This window comes from Epinephelus lanceolatus, chromosome 16 (genome assembly GCF_041903045.1).
Source record: "Epinephelus lanceolatus isolate andai-2023 chromosome 16, ASM4190304v1, whole genome shotgun sequence".
NCBI lineage: Eukaryota > Metazoa > Chordata > Actinopteri > Perciformes > Serranidae > Epinephelus > Epinephelus lanceolatus.
The window spans coordinates 13,805,531-13,817,622 of record NC_135749.1 but is presented as its reverse complement, the minus strand read 5'-3'; positions in this window follow the sequence as shown (position 1 = coordinate 13,817,622).

The following is a 12,092-nucleotide window of genomic DNA, read 5'->3' as shown; positions in this document are numbered from 1 at the left end:
AGAATGGAAATAAGAAAAATTAAGGATTATGTACATAATATGCCTCGTGGTACAAATATGTACGAACGCAACAAGCTGAGTACGTGACTGCTATACTGCTGAAGCACCAACTACACTGTCACATCTTTCCTTGAAAAAGGGAAACAGAGGTCCCAAAAAAAGAAAAGAAAGAAAGAAAGGAAAGGTAAAGAAAGCAAACTGACTTGAAAATATAATCAAAGATGCTTGAGAGAGACATGGATCGAGGGTTAAAGGGTGAGGGAGTTCATGCATGAGGCCCACAATTTGGTGCTACACCCCGGCTGTAGGAAACATACACAATGTATTTCTTGCTGTCTATTTTTTTTTTAGTAATTGTTCTTTTTTATTATGTTTGTGTTTTTGACATTATTTCACCATGTTTTGACACCTATTGCTCATTTTTATCAGTGAAAAATTCAATCATTTACACCAACATAGGTCTGATCTCTAAATGTATCTTGCAGCCCAATTTGACATTATGATTAAAAAAAAAGAATTATCATTTATAATGATTTATTTATTTTTATTTGATATATTTATAATGATTAGTCTCTCCAAAAAGCTTCCCTACAGCAGTCAAATAAAGTGCTTTAATAGAAGACTGAGCAAGAGAGACCAGAGTGCAGCCTGATCACATGGTTGACCAATGACTACCTGCAAACCTGGTAATAATGCATAATTTATTGCCCCAGTGGCACCTTCATTAACCTGACCTATACTTTACACTGCCTGGCACAGAGAGAGCAGGGAGGTGGGGATGGAAACAAAGAGACAAAGACAAATAGTCCCTGTGTGACCAGAAAAAGATTGTTAGCCACAAGAGCCATCTGTGTTCTTCTAGGTCATTATACCTGTCTCCAGGTGGACAGAGCGCCAGCCGAGTCACACAGCAAGCAGAGATGAAGCAACATAAAGTCTCTGGCTCCTCTATGTCCAGGAGAGCAGAGCGCGCTCACCAGGCTGCCCATTCTTCTAACACCCAGGTGCACACAAAAGAGATCTCCCCTGCCCTCTCATGTTTCCCTCTGGCTCTCTATTTCTCCCTCTGTCAGTCTGTCACATGCTCACAGGCACGTTACAACAGCAGACTTTATACCCACGCTTTATGACTTACAAACCTGTTATGAGCCAAACATGTGACAAGATAATGAATGTTTTTGCTTCCATTTCTGTGGGGTCAAGTGATTCCTCATACTCAGGAAATAAGATAACAGTGGCTTGTTGATCAACCTGTTTTGCAGGTGCTCATTGTTGCACCATGTGCCTCACTTTTAAAGTGACAGTAGCAAACACAGAAATCACACTTCATCACATGCTATGTCTTCAATGCTCTGAATTCAATTCTTTTCTCAAAAGGTCTCCAAAAGACAGGTGTTGCTGTGTTTTACTACACACATCACTGTCCTGCAGTGTTGCATCTATACCACTAGAGGTCACCATCAATCCATCACAAGCTCCTGTAATTATCAGTGGATTGTCTCAAAAGAAAGAGTAGTGGAATATCTCAAATAAATCATGTTGTGCTTGCCAATTATAGTTTAACAAACATCCAACAATTCCTTAAAAGAAGAAGGTAGGTAGCTTGTAGGTCACGTACTGCTTCCACCTGTCCTGTCCAACTATTGGAAGCAGTCCATTTAGTCATATTTGGGTGAAATGATGAGTATTTGTTGGGAAAGCAGCTGACAGCAGAGAGGTGGATGTAGAACAGTGTGTTACTGTGCAGTATGTTGCAGGAGTGGTTTGAGAAGTTTATATGGCCATTTTAAACCCACAGAGAGGGAATGCTTCACACTCAGAAAATAGATTTTGGATGGCTTCACTGGTCAGGTAAGGACAGGTTCACAATTTTCTGGTGCTCATGTGAAAATATAATCTGTAATCATTCCTCCTGTTCACACTGCCTGTACCTGGTGTTACCGCAGTGTAAGTCATACAGGACAAAATCCATGGTCCTGGTTCATTTGAAGCTTACACGAGGCGTCAGCTGTCCAAATGAACTCAAGCAAAAATTTTCCAGAGTCACCAAAGTTACAGTCTCTTTCCTCTGTAACTCAGCTGGGACTGTAAGTGAAATATCTCCACTTGATCTGAGGAACTCATTCTGCTGGAGCCTCACATAAACTTCAGATAAGCCTTTGAGAGTGCAGAGAACAAGGACTGTGGATTTCGTCAACCATCACCTGCATTAAAACTGCATAAGGAAGGAGTCTCACAGTGGCTATGAACAGGAGGAATGATTAAAGGAACCAATATACAAGTGTTTTAGGACAGATGTGGTAAAACTGTGACATGTCCTTTAAGTAGAATGGTGGGTGTTCTCCTACGTGGTCTGCAGAACTCTAAGAAGTTGCCTAGTTTGTATAAGCCTTCAGCCTGTTCTGGTTTGTACTGGTTTGTTAATTAGAGAGGTCTCTTGACTGAAGCTCTGATGTGTCATGCCTGTAATACTATATTATCTTCTCTTTTAGTGGTGCTGTGCTCTCCATTAGTGTGAGCTGCGGCCAGACTGGAGGCCAGAGTTCCTGTGTGTGTGCCCTCCCTGATCCATCGCCCTTAATGAGAAAGGTATTGACTAAAGAGTTAGTGTGCAGATTTTTTGGTGGAGACTTATAGGAAATACAACATAATATTAACCTGTTTGCATTTGGTGGCATACCATACGTCAAAACTCAAACTGTTTTTGCCATTTATAGGAGGCTTTAACATATTTCAAGATGTAACACACTCTTTCACTCTGCTTAGTAAGCCAACAAGTGACCTGAGGCACGGTGTCCATGGTGGTTTGGCCTGGAGGAGGACCTGTGTGTCATAGTTCAGAGGTCAGGAGGCGGAATGTGACAGCCAACGGTAATTTAATGACGAAGGAAATTCGCATTATAGGTACATATATTTTTGTCGCTGCATCTTCAGAATTTTAAAATACAAGGCGCATCGCATTTTGGGAGGATTTTGTAAACTCATAAAGGGAAATCCTTTAACTGTAACTAAAGTGATACTGAAAAAACTTACAACTAGATAGATGCACCTATTCATAATCACCTCACACAAGACTTGATACAGACTTTTAAACTGCGACATTGTTTTGACGAAGAACTCAGTTGCAACAGGAGGTGTGTAGAGCGAGATAAAGTTAAAAATATCAGTGCTTGGAACAAACAGATGGACAGTGGAGACGTGGTTTATAGGGTTGGAGGTGATTCCAGGCCGATCACAGCCACAGACTTCTGTCAAGAAAGAATGTATAAACTTTTTATAGTCACCATGGGGCAAGAGTTTAATACTCAAAAGATATTTTAGTCAGAGTTTCATTTCAACTCACAAAAATAGATCCGCTTTTTAACCTGACAGCTGAAGCAGAGCGATGTATTAATTTGTCAGTTGTTAATTATGTGGCACAATGTGTGCCCTCAGCTGCATGTTTGTGTGTGTTTCTGCTGAGCCCATGGTGGCAGGGTGACAGAGGGTAGATTAGGGGTGAAACTGGCTAAATGTTTGCAGATGAGGGCTCCCAATATCTAATCACCACGGTAACAAGGGTCACCAGGGTAGGCTGAGTAGCCCAAGGCGCTGTGGGTATTAATGGGGCAAGATGTTTACTTCAGAATCAACTGCTTGTGGGTATGTGAGTGCATGCATGGGGTGAGTGTGAGTGTGTGTGTGCCTTCAATTGTCCCCTTGACCACTCGCCTGAGGGGAAAGCGTGTTTACACGCCGCTCTTCCGAACTCCATTTAACACAACCTTCTCCCCCCCTGACCTCCACATAATCCACACAGTCACAGCTCTGGCAGGAGGTGGAGAGTGGACACTTCCTGGTGCACAGTGACTGTGTCATTCTCGCACCATGTGCACGTCCCTGTGGTCCCATACTGACCGCTGACGCACATGCACAACATAGCTGGATAGTTTACCGTCCTTGTGGGGAACATTTTTCAGCGAATAACATTTGGGATGACACTGCAGAAAGACAGAATAACAAGCCACATGACTTCAGGACGGATAACAGACTGCGTTACATCACAGCACTGCATACCCAGGAGGGTTGCACACTAACCACAATGCATTATAAACGTGAGAGGAAGAAATAACAAGAAGTAGAGAAGGCCTTTAATTCAGAAACATCTTAATTACAATTACATAAGCTGCTACTAAGGTGGGTTATATTTAGCCTGAAAGCCAATTTGTTAGCTATGAAAGAGGTCTGACATTCAGCACTTTAGTGTTTAAAGCAACATGAGGTAAACCGGCTGCATTTAAAGAGTGTTTTAAACCTGCAGGAAAAAGCAAGTCTCTCATTCACCCACACTGATGGCCCAGTTTGAGGTTCAGTGTTTTGCTCAAGGATGATGTAAATGACAGAGATTGGAACAAGTAATTGTTTTGCAAGTCACAAGTACGTCCAAAGTCTTGGCACTCAAAGTCCAAGTCAAGCCACATATCAAGACAAGCAAGTCCTTAGTCAAGTCTTAAGTCCTGCATGTGAACTAAATTATATTTAGTGTCATTTTTTCCAACAGTTGCCCTGATCTTCTTGGTTTTCTCCTGCAACTTGACTGGATGCTGTCCATTGGTTCAAACAAGGTGGGAGTCAAACATCGACCTGCTGGGGATGAATAGCGTTTATTTAAGTTGATTCAGGGAATCAAGGCAAATGAAGTCTTTCAATGGCGCACTTTTTAATCTTTGGGCTCAGAGAAGATATCAAGAGTTTTCAAGTCAAAAGGCCCAAGTCTAAGTGAAGTCACAAGTCACTGCATTAAAGTCCAAGTCAACACGTCTGTTTTGATTTTGTCAAGTTGAGTCTTAAGTCATCAGATGACTCAGATTTGAGCCCAAGTCATGTAACCTGAGGCCGCACCTCTGATGAATGAAATGTGAATGGGAGGAGCTTGGGATCAAAATCAAATCTTAGAAATGATGGATGACCTGCCCCACCCTGAGCCTTTAGCCACTCCTAGATTACAGTTATATCAGCCATAAAAAGGATAAATGAATGTAGCAGCATGGCAAGTCAAACAGTGAAAAAAATGTAATGACCCGGAGGAACAGCAATCAGAAGTTGACACAGGAAAAGGCCCAGAGCCCTTAAAATACCATCTTGCATGTAACTCAATACAACCAATCATTGTAGCAGTTTTTTCAATGACACTTTAATTTCTTCGGTGTCTCTTAGCGGACTTTTTACATTATTTTATATAGCTCATTTGATTTATTAGAAGGTCTGCTCAACAAGACCAGGAGTGGACAAATTTAATACAAGGTTTTCGTGGCTCTGTTGTGCAAAAAGAGCAGACATCATTTGATGGCACCATCAAATCACAGCTTCATGTGATGATGATATGTACTTGTATTTAATCTGTAAGACTTAAGTTGCACAGGCTGTGTTTAACCTGCTTTATATCCTTTGTCAAAGTGCATATTGATTAGGGCTGGAATGGTTCAGTACAGTAAATTATAAACAGCAAAAAACAACTTTTTAAAGAAAAGCTTTTGCGCAATTTCTTGTCCATTGGCTCTGCAACAGTTTATCTGTCCAACATTATTATACACAATTCTAAAAATACCAGAGTCTATTTTTTAATTTCATGTTTTGACTTGTGAACTTGCCTACACTAAGTAGTTTCTGGTGAGGTCACTGGAAGGAGGTTTTACAGCGTTAATCGCCCACATTATGTGTTAACTGGGTGGTTTTATTATTTGTTCAATCTATTCTCATAAAAGCAGCACAAAATTGTCCTTTTTATTCTCTCGCTCAGCCTTTTCACAGTTGGGTTTATACAGTAAAATAATACAGCCATGGAGCGATAAGGAAGATATATGTTTCAGTTTTCAAAAGAGTTCAAATAAACCTGCTTTTCTTCCATTTAGGAAATTCCACAAAAGCGTTGTGGGGATACTGTGGGCAGGAATACCGCAAGTCTTCGGGGAACACCGCAGGAGAATATTTCCCGGAATTTTGGGGCCTGTGCAACCACAGCAGCGGCTCATTTCGAGTCTGAACGCAGCTCGTTTTGAGATAACGCAGGTAGCAGAGCTTTTTGTCTCCTTGACTGCTCCTCTCTGGAGGACCTGAAATGAAAACAATAAATGGAGAGACGAAGACAGGGAGGGAGGAGAGAGGGAGGAGGGAAATATAGGAGAGGAGAGAAAGGTGCATTTTTCAAATGGTGAATAATTAATCTGCCCTGACATGATGCTGCGCAGGACCACTTCCTGTGGTTCAGGTTTCAGTGTGTGTGAGTGCAAATGTGCTATGGGGGGAGGGTCTACTTCCTGCACCAACTCCTGATTTTGGGGGCCTCGGATTTGTGGTAAACTTAGAGAGAAGATGAAGTAAAGGCAGGACTTTGTAAAACAGAAATATAACCAATGAATCTTGGCTCGAGATTTGCATTGGAGTAGTGAGTGTAATAATGCAGGTGATAGATGTAACACAGTGTGAATAGATAGGATTTTAAATACTAATGCTTGATGAAGATTTTAACAGCAACGTGTGGGACTCTGGGCAGTGCAACCTGTATTATTTCAGCACAAGACCTTCCCGACATATTTGTGTGTGGATTTACCCATTAGTGCATGCAGGTGCTGTTCATGTGTGTGGCCCCGGGAAGTGGTGTATGGGCAGTTCTAAGCTAAACAACCTTGTTCAGACATTATGTTTCCCCTCCCTTAAAAGTCACGTCAGGCCCACCATTTAATAGCAGAGTTGATATCCCTGCGGTGCCCTCACTAATAACCCCTGTTTATCTTAAAGCTGTGGAGATTTACCACGGTCAGGTTGTGTTATCGTACGAGCCACTTCCTGTCAGACGCCCAACCTGTCCGTCTGTGCAGCAATTTGTTTTAGCTCTGTCTTGCTAAACTGCTGTGCCTTTATTGATTGGTTTTCACTCTCTTTGTGTGTGTGTGTGTGTGTGTGTGTGTGTGTGTGTGTGTGAGAGACCAGCTTGGGGCTGGCAGTGTCTGTTCTGAGGTTTCTGTGGCTGCAGGTAGCGGACCTGTTCACTTAAACAGCATACCTCTAATGTACTCCAGATGATCCAACTATTTATAACTCTCCCACATACATGTGCTCACACACACACACACACACACACTGCTCTGCCTTGTTGTAATCCTGGCGCCTGGCTTTTTACTATGCTATCATTTCTTGAAACTAGTTTGCTGGACACACACACACACACACACACACACACACACACACACACAAACACACTTTTTCCTCTCACCCTCTCTGTGTTAATGTGTCCTTCCTTGCATTTATATGTACTTTTGGTCTCAACAAGACCTTTTGCCTCTTTTTTTAAAATAGGTGGTGTAACTTTACACTTTTCCTGTTATTTGTGTGCCATGACTCAAGAGTGTGCGTGTGTGTGTGTGTGTGTGTGTGTGTGTGTGTGTGTGTGTGTGTGAAAGAGACTTTGAAAGTTGGCACCAACCATCACAGAGCAGCCAGGGGAAGAGAATTATGGGGCATTTAGGTCTGTTTTACAGGACCTGAAAAAAAACATGCAAACTGTTCATGTGACACCAAATGCCAGGCTAATAAAATCACACAACCAACACCTTCTGAGAGGAGAAGAAAAGGAAACACAGGCAGAAAAACAACAGTCAGAAAAGCAAATATAGTGCTCTAATAATAAACTTTTTGCCAAGTAGAAAAAAACCCAAACACACACACACACACACACACACACACACACACACCGATTCAGAGGACAATTGGCTAGAAAAATGCAGGCCGGCGATAATCACTGCATCAGCAAGACTTTGTTTTCTTACAGTCCCGGAATCTTTCTTTTCGTCTCAGCTTGGCTTTCCTCCTCTCTTAAAGTACACTCACACTCTCCGGTGCTGCAGACACACTTATGGTGAACAGCAAAGAGTAAATAACAAGTCATGATGCGTGTTTTTGTATTTGTGTGTGGAGGTAAACAAAAATGGGAGAAAGAGGAGGGAGTTTGAAAAAGAGGAGGAAATGAGAGAGGGGGGAGATTATTAAACAGAGCAACGGAGATTAAACGACAGATAAGAGGAGCGAAGGAGGAGGGATATTTGGGATGGGAAAGAGGGAGAAAGAGAGAGGTGGAAGGACAGAAACAGACCACCTCAAAGTAATGAGAGAGAGGACGGAGAAGTGGAGAAGGTGGAGAAGGAAAGAGAGAGAGAGAGAGAGAGAGAGAGAGAGAGAAAGAGAGACCACCCCACAGTGAACACCAGAGGGAAGGCTGCAGATTTCAACTTCTATTTCTCTCTCAGCACAGCTCCCCTTAGACCAACACTGAGGCTGGAGTCGCTCTTACTGCCAAGTCATCCCTCACTTTACCCGTGTGTGTGTGTGTGTGTGTGTGTGTGTGTGTGTGTGTGTGTGTGTGTGTACTAGCTCATGACAGGGGCCCTCAGAACGCCAGTAAACTACGGCTGTGCTCTGGTTATTGCTGTCAACAGAGAAAAGCTCAAAAACTTAATCCAGGATGATGCAACACTCAGTGTGTGTGTGTGTGTGTGTGTGTGTGTGTGTGTGTGTGTGTGTTTGTGTGTGTCAGATGCATCCAAGTCAGGACAATTCTCTCTACTATTAACACAACAAGGAAACATACATTTCCCCACTGACATCCACACTCCCATCACTGTGAATGGACCTATGTTCCGTCAAACAATGGCCTCTCTCTGTAGGAATAACACACAGTGTGTTGTGCGTGACCTCAGGCTTTTCCATACTGATAGTTCATAGATGTATGCTTGATAAGAGGCCGCTGTGGTTTTATAAGGTAAACACAGAGAAATCTCCATCAATAGACCCCCTAAAGTTCCCCATTTTAAGCCAGAATTAGAAAAACTCAAATCCAATAAAGGAACTTTGTATAAGGCGCAGTAAATTAAGTTAGGAGAAAGAGCCTATGTGTTTGAGTGAGCCGTGCTGCTCTTTGATAAAGCGCGTATGTTTATATTCGTAAAACGGGGTCACTGTGATATTGTCTGGTATGTGGGGAGTTATAAGCGGCTTTTGCTTAACTCAATCTGCAAGATAAACAGCCCCGGGCAGCAGCGCTGAGAGGATTCGTATAAGTTTGTTCCCTCCTTCCTGCCCCCTTTTCTCCACTTCTCCTCCTTTTTTTTCTCACTTGTATATGCTTCATTTTGAAACTCTGACATTTTTCTTCCCACCCTGTTCTCCATAATCCATACTCTATCTCCTCTGCCCCATCAATCTCCTATTAGCAAAATGAGTGGCTGCTTTGTGGAGGTGAATGTGGTGGCTCGTGGGCCAGGAGGGGGTCGCTGTAGTGTGGGGGACAGGGGTCGGTTTGAGAGGTCGCAGGTCAGGAGCGATGGCTGCAGTTGGCACCGTCCTCAGGGGAATTTGTGTGTGTGAGTGCATTATGTTGCTGGGCTGCTTTGCCTCGACTTCCTTATTGTCACTCTGTTCCTTCCTGCTTGCTTTAAGGGAGCTGTGAGTGACATCCAGGGTGTTAATATAGCAGCAAACAACTATATGAAGATACAGTGAGGCAGTCTTGCTACCTCTGTGTGTGTTGTGATCAGAGCTTGTCTGTGTATGCATGTTAGTGCATGTGAGACCCTGTGTGTGTATCCCAGTTGCTAGCTAACCGCCGCAGCTCTTAACATTGTTTATATATTGGGTACAGCTGAAAACGCATCGTGACCCATGGCCGATCCCCCCGAAACTCTGACTCATAGATATGCTCTGAATGTTACCAATCAAATAGGCAGAAAAAACGCTGACACTAAACATCTCTGCAAATCATGGACCTTATACATTATCAGATTGAAGCTTTATGTTTCTCAACAATGCTGTAATGAAGGCGAAATTATGTCTAGGCGCAAAAACCACTTGGTTATGCTTAGGTGAAGACCATGTATGGCTTAAAGCAAACACATTTGGTAGCTCAAATGCAGCTGGGGAACTCCAAAATATGTCGGTAAAGAAGTGTTGGTAAAATACACTCAGTTTCGGTGCCACAAAAACTGGTGGATACACTGCAAAGAGTTACTGAAAGACAACCGGTGTTGTTTGTTGGTTTTGTAGCAGTGAACTGCAGTGGTCTGCAGGTAGGCATGTCACCTTTGTGGCACATCATCCACCATCCCCTCCCAATGACAAAGTCAGCTTAATTTCTCCTAGCTATTTGGGATCAGTACCAATTAGTATAAAAACCTAAACATTGTCAACGGTAATTAAACCCAAATGTTCTCAAACAAGATAATAATAAAGTCTCAATGTGCTCAAATGAGACAATAATAAAATCCAATTGTCCTCAAAGGAGTCCTTCCTAATTAACACATCTTAGCTTGTTGCTGTCGCTAAAATTGTTCAAATGTCTATTGCCATACAAACTACAAGCACTATTAATCATAAATAAACAAGTTTCAACCATTAAATTTCATCAGGTTTTGAACCCTTGTCCACTTTTTGTCGGGATCGGCTGCAGACTGACTTGGCAGAGATGGCTGCCATCTTGTTTTTACATGGATTAGTGTACTGTGCTCTTACTATTAGGGTTGTCATGAGAACCGATACTTCGGTACCAAGTCGATGCCAACACGCAAAAAATACGTCAGTACCTGTTTTTCTTTTCGGTACTGTAAGTACCGGATACAGCTTTGCCCTCAGCGGGCCCCTGTCAGAACTGACGGGGGGAGTATACGCACATCAGTCTGTGCCGAGGACGATTGCAGAAGAAGACCGCCTGTTTTCCATCGTCTTTGCTAGAAACAATGGCTTCAACAAGTGCTGCTGGAGCCACAACACCTCCACTTGTCAAAAAGTCAGGTAGTAGGAGTCATGTGTGGAGACATTTATAAGTAATTATAAACTTGCAAAAACCAGTGTGCAAACAGTGCCTCTGAAGTTTCCAGACCAAAGGAGGAAACTCTTCAAACCTGGCTGAACACTTAAAAGACAGACACCCTGACTTGTTTAAAGAATTCAAGGTGAGTGAGTTTCAATTTACCATCACTTGTGTTATGTTATACTTATCCTGAAATATGCATCACATTATTTGGGTTCCAGAGCCAGCGTTTATAGGGGCGGCTACCAGTACTCGCTACCTTACGTTATAACTTACCCTGTAATAGATGGATAACATTATGTGACGTTAACGATACTGTCTTTAACGTTACTTAGCGTTGCGTTTCAAGCGATTATTATCGGACTAATTGTCTGTCACCATATCCGTAAATTCAAAGTTTGAAACAGTTTTAATAAAGAAGTGAATTTAGAAATACATGAGTTCTGTTTTTTTATTTTTATCGTGGTATCAAATGAGTATCAAGAATCGTGGAAATTCACTGGTTGATTGATTGATTGATTATTTTTATTTACACGTCATGCACAACGTGCCCAACCCTCATGGGTTTATAAGACACAAAAAGAAAGTACAGTTGCAGTGTACATTATTATTATTTATTTATTTTTTTTCATTTCATACATAATTACAGCCCCTTTTACAGCTCAGACTTTAAACAGAATATTCTGCCTTCTCTCCCACGCTTTACAAATAAAATCTGCAACAAAAAACGTTCCCTTTCTAAAACACAACTCAAGTTTCTCATACTCGTCCAGCCAAAAGAAATCAGCATAAATAGAGGACATTTTAATAAAAAGTACATCCCTCAAGTCCTCATAAACAAGACAGTAAAACAGAAAATGGACCTCACTCTCAATTTCACCGAGCTCACACACCTGACAAAGTCTATCCTCCTCTGGAATGGCATTAAACCTGCCGGTCTCTAAAGCCAAGGGTAATGTTCATGAATGTAACTGTGCACATAATGATCTTTGTCTTTTGTTTAAATTATACTTAACATACATTTCAACATCATAACAGTTTTTTATGAGACAGTAAGTTTGTAATTTTGGTTTATACCATATATCGACAGACCACTTTTCCTTATACTTGAGAAACATATTATTCTTTAACTCCCGAATATTACAAAGTAACCTGTTATGAAAGATAAATGAAAAGTCATTCAAATTAAATAAGGATTTCATCTCGTTAGCACAGGGATGACCATGTAAAATGTCCCAGATCAGATCTTTTTAGT